Genomic DNA, 6000 nt, shown 5'->3' on the forward strand with positions numbered 1-6000 from the left:
AACATAAAGACAGAATTTGAAGAATTTTGTACAAGCTCTCTAATTAAAAAAATAATTAATTTGTTCCTAACTGCCTTTGTTATCGACTCTCTGACGGAGAACAAAGGACCTAAACCCCCTCCATACTCTAGTCGCACACACACATTCACACACATGCCCACACACACCAGAGGCTCCAATGTATAGGATCAATTCTGAGACTCGGATAGTAATTCTGGATCTTTATTTTGCCTTTAAGGTATTGCTCATGGCATCTGTATGTAAAATATTTATGTTTGAATGTGGTTTTGTGTAAAAGGAAAAAAAGATATCCAAGATCATTTTTAGCAATTGCTCACAAATACTTACCACTCAGTATTTGTCAATACATGTTGTAAATTAATCATAATATATTAACATATTAGTTGTGACATTGTATGTAAAAATCATTTTATTGCAGTAAAAAAAGAGGACATTGAATGAAAAAGACAGCAATGGCATGACCAATACCACACCCTAACTTGGATTTACAATTTTTTTAACAGGAGTATATGTGCGGGCTCTCTTGCCTCTTGCCATCTAGCAAGACCGAGTAGGGTATTTGTACTGTACACTACGGAATAGAATAAGAAAGAATAACAATCATCTAAACACCTACAATTCCTTTATGGCAAATCAAACGGCAAAAACAAAAAAACTGTGTTTCAAAAGAGAATTTCCTGCTTTTGTAATATTGTCCATCCCATGCCCTTCCCTTTACATAGTATATATTTTCACTTCAAGATAGATACACAAGCTTGTCTCACAAATGAATAGCCAAATTGTCAAAATAACGTGTTAGTTCAAATGATATCAAATATACACAAAAATTTGTATTACATTTATGTAATAGTAGAAAATGCTGTGCAAATATTGTGAAAAGTGATAAAGGGAAATTAGGTATGCGAGGTACATATTTCAATCACAATAAAATGACACAGTTTGTGTATGCCTAGACTAATACTTTTCCTACTCAAGGCATTTGCACTCCGATTTAGTTTGACACAAAATCCACATGGATTAATTGTGGATTTGAAGTAAGTGTTTGCAGCTGTAAAGGGTGGATAATCTCTTCATTTGCATGTATGAGAAATGAATTAAACTGGTTTTTAGCAGACTGCTGGTACTGAAATGTATTCATATGTCCTGTTCCTTCTCAAATATATCATGAACAACTTCAGGGCATAAAACATGAAAACTATAACAACATCTTCGATTCCTCTGTGTGATTGGTAAAGAACAGCATGGCTGAGAGAAACATTTGAAAACTTACAGATAAGAGAAAGGTGAGGAGTGTGAGTGTGTGTGTGTGTGTGTGAGGTATTAAGCTTGGAAGTGAAAGGCTAGCAGGGTACTCCTGAAAATGTAACATCTGACTTCCCTCCATGGCAACCTGTAGAGCCGGAGCTGGTGGCACACTGCTCTCACTGAGACTCCTAATGATCTACACAAACACACACACATGAACGCGCACACCCATGTACACGCACACCCATGTACACGCACACAAACACGTTTACACATTTGCACACACACATACATAAATGCACACACAAATAAACACACACATAAAAGACACACACATCTGCACACACACATTCCGAGGGCTAAACTAGTGTGGACAGCATTCACCTTCACACAGGTAAACTCTGTCAGCCACGCCCCGTCAGCCTCGAAGACCCTCTCTTTGACAACCCCACTCCCTGGTGTCCATGAACGTCACCACAGCTGAAAACCTTTCACCAACAACCCCCACCTCACCATCATGGCTGCCATGGAAACCATAGACGAGGCCCAACCCCCAAGGGCCACTAACACCGTCCTGGGGGAGCCATGTTTCTCTCTCCCGCTTTATCCATCGTTTTCTTTTCCCCCCTGTGCTCTCTCTCTACCTGTTTCCCTCTTTCTTTCTCTTTTTCTCTCTATCTTTCTCTCTCTCTTTACCCCATTTCTTGGAGCTTGACCCATCAACTACATTTGGTCTTTGGTAAGCCTGTGATACTTAACTTACATTATCCTCAGAAAAACGGTTTGTATATAAATTATTCACTTAATTTAAAATTATTTTCACATTATTTTGTTGTTAGTTATTTCATGATCTACATTGGTTAGTTAAGGGTTTGTTAATTTATCTGTGAACACTTTATTCTGCTCAACCCATTACGAAAGCATCATGCCCTGGTTCTTTTGGGTCAAGTCTCTCTGTCCTCTAGAAGTACCTTCCCTCTGTCTCCCTGCCTGTCTGGCTGTGGGCCGCACCGCTCCAAAATTCTTCAGATGACTTCCGTAACTGGTTTAAGGCAGTGCCTGGCAAATTGGATGGATATTTTCAGAGTGAGGTGTGTGTGCGAAAGTGTGTGGGACTGATAGTGAGTCTGATTGCCTAAATATGTGCGTGTGCATGTGTGTTTTGGAGTGTGTTTGTGGGTGCATGTGTGTGTGTTTGTGGGCGCTTGCACACGTCTGCACACGGATGTGTGTACAAGCGCATGTCTGAATGCCTTCATGGGTATGTGTGTGTCTGTATTGATCCCCTTAGCTCTGTGAATGGAGCTCACATACAGAGATTCCTCTGTCGCCTTAAACTGACTCTTTGTCTCAGGGGAATGCATAATGATTCCATGACAACATGTTAGACATTACATTAAATTGATTCCATGCAGGGTCGGCTCATCTCTCACTGTGTGTCATCCGTTTGCGGACAGCTTTTTAAAACGGGGAGTCAGATGGCTGAGCGGTGAGGGAGTCGGGCTAGTACTCAGAAGGTTACCGGATCGATTCCCCGCTGTGTCAAATGATGTTGTGTCCTTGGGCAAGGCACTTCACCCTACTTGTCTCGGGGGGAATGTCCCTGTACTTACTGTAAGTCGCTCTGGATAGGAGCGTCTGCTAAATGACTAAATGTAAATGTAAAACAGATGCTTATCCTCTCATCAAGTCTCATGCTGAGAGAACAAAGACAAAGTCACAATCACTGGCCAAACGTTTAGGAGAAAGACCTAACTTCTGCTGCTGGTCAAGTAAATCCTCTGTTCTCTAAACTCTTGTCCTTAAAGGTTTAGATTTTCTACCTGCTTCCTATAGATATATTTCTGCAAGGGTATTTTCTGTGGGTAGTAGGCAGGTTTCAAAGTAACGAACGAGAGATCGCGAGGATGAGAAGGGGAGAAGTGACAGCAGACGAGAAGGAGGAAAAAGAAGAGACACAGAGAGTGAGACTTACCCCTGGCTTTCCCCGAGGGCGGAACACACACACACACTCCCCACCGTGCTGGGCACAGACGATGGTTCTTCTACTCCTTCAGGCTTTGCCTGAATGCAATGTTTCAACAGTCACACGCTGCCTGTTCCTTCTGCTAAAGGGTCTCTCTCCCTCTTACTTCTCCTTGTGTACTCTCTCTATGTCTCTCTCTCTCCCCCCGGCCTCTCCCTTGTGCCGGTAGAGCATCATGTAGCTCGCCTGGTCCCGGACTCCGAGAACAGAAACACGCACAGGGGGAGAGTTTTGTAATCTGCTAGGTCGTACCACCGAGGAGAGGCAGAGAGCGTGCGTGGGGGGGTGGCGGGTGGGGGCAAGGCTGGCGGCAAGCCTTACCTTGGGAGAATCCCTCTGTCTGCCATGCAGTGGTCTCTTCCTCTTATCCCCCGCTGTCATTGGAGGGGATGCCTCGCCTCATTAACATTCAAGGAATCTAGAAGGAAGGAAGGAAGGCAGAAAGAAAGAGAATGTGTTGGAGATAAAGAGATTGAGGTGGATGCAGAGAGAGAGAGAAATAGAATGAGGGAAGGTGATAGAGAGGAATAAATACATGAGACAGAGGAGAAATAAAAAAGATGCCTTCGAGCTGGTTCAGAGTGTTGGAAATGGCACACAAGGTTAATGGCTTAAGTCTTATACTCTACATAGGGAGAACCACATACAGTATGTGAATGAAACTGTGTTTTTGGTCTCATTGGATTACAGTTTGAATGAGTGGGTGTTTGTGTGTGTGTTTGTGTGTGTGGTAGAGAGAAAGAGAGAGACAGTTGTTTGTGAGACAACGAGAAAGCCGTTTCCTCATATCACGCCTGGGGTGGCTGACCAGCTGATAGCCTCACTGTGAGTTGTCATCTCCCTCACTGCACCAAACTGTCACACCACCCCTCCTCGACTCGATCGCACAGTACAACACCATGTGAGCCGTTTTGCTGACTCATCTGTCTTTAATGCAATGACCAGTTATCATGACGGTACATAGGAAATCTAATTTCTTCCACAGCTTCATAAACAGAACAGACAAAATATTTGTCGTCAGTAGGGTCATTAGTATGGGATTCAAATTTCACAACCTTCTTAGTGAAAGCACCACCTGAAACCAACAAAGCCATGTAGGATTGCTGCATTACCTCTCTGACTGAGACCTCAGTTCTCCATGTTCAGACAGTGCTGTCTGCTCTCCGAAGGGCTGGCTAGACGTGGCAGGATATGCTAAAATGGACAAGTGGGGTTTCTCATGCAGATGAGAGTGCCAGTGATCCATGAGGGAAGGTGGTGAAGATAAGTCTGACTGCCAGCAGCCTGACCCAGAAGTGAAACATGTCTTTCTCTCTCCTCTCCTCTGATCATGATGGTCTTTGCCATTTAACAGCCTTGTAGTCTTGCTTCCCATGGTCCTTGACATTATAATATTACCTAAGGCACCCACCAACAATTGATTTGTCTGAGGGTTCAGTTGAGTTGGTCTGTGAAGTCCTTTGTCACATTGCTTGTGAAAAAGGGTCCACAAATAAAACATTATTTTATTTGACAAGAAACTGTTGGTAACAAATTGCCAGTTACACGCCTTAATAATATTTTTATAAAATGTAATCTCAAGAGCGCCCGCTCCCAACCCAAGTTCTTCTCCTGTCTGGCCCCCAATGGTGGAATCTTCTCCCCACCTCCATCAGACATACAGACTGTTTCTCCACCTTCAAGAAAAGGCTAAATACACACTTGTTCCTGGAGTACAATGGTACTTAAGAAAGATTTGTTGGATCAGATTTGTGTTGTTTTTGGCGGCCTGTTTTTATTTTAGTTTTAGTCTAGTCTTTGTGTCAAGCTGTCATTTTAGTTTTTAGTCACGTTCATACACTTTTTAGTCTAGTCAAGTTTCAGTCGACTAAAAGTCTGAGCATTTCAGTCTTGTTTTAGTCAGACTTATCCATGTTTTAATCAATGAAAACTGACAACATTTAGTCTAGTTTTAGTCAATGAAAATTATATTTTTGTCTCTTTTTAATCAAAACGAAGTAGTAGAAGTAGTCTAAGGTGTAATCTCGGGAGGCATGTTCATGCCAAAACCATTTGTTTTAATGTATGTATTGGTCTAAATAAGGTATTCAAAGTCATGTTGTTGATACCAAATTCAGTTCAGTATTTGGCCAACAAGGGATGCTTAGTACACATGCAATCAGTCAGGTAGGAACTAAGAACCCACTTTACACCCTCTCATACAAACAAATACACACACACACACACTGTACACACAGTAGTTACACATGTTAACCCACTTTACACTCTCTCACAAACAAACACACCCACGCTAGTCACACACATTTGTCTTTCGTTTTCATCTCCAGCGACTAACGTTTAAAGCTAACGTCTAAAGCTAACATTAAAATGTTACACATTAACCATAGCCTCATAAGTTGGCTAATAATAATAACCCGACTAAACGAGACGAAATAACGTTATACAGTTCGTCTCGTCTTTATTTTGTAAACCATATTTCGTCTTGTTTTTATTAATCAACAATGTTGCATTATTCACCTTATTCCGGAAGTCACAATGGGCGCGGCCCTCCGCATAATCAAATTTCCGGTTTAGTTACTCCCTGATTTATAACGGTACTAAATCAAGGGTAATTGATGGCCAGCGTAAACTGTACGGTTTGTGGCTGCCATAACAACTGGAGAAAAAGTTATCTGACTCTGTCTTATCATTATTTTGAGCATGGAAAG

This window comes from Hypomesus transpacificus, chromosome 2 (genome assembly GCF_021917145.1).
Source record: "Hypomesus transpacificus isolate Combined female chromosome 2, fHypTra1, whole genome shotgun sequence".
Classification (NCBI taxonomy): domain Eukaryota; kingdom Metazoa; phylum Chordata; class Actinopteri; order Osmeriformes; family Osmeridae; genus Hypomesus; species Hypomesus transpacificus.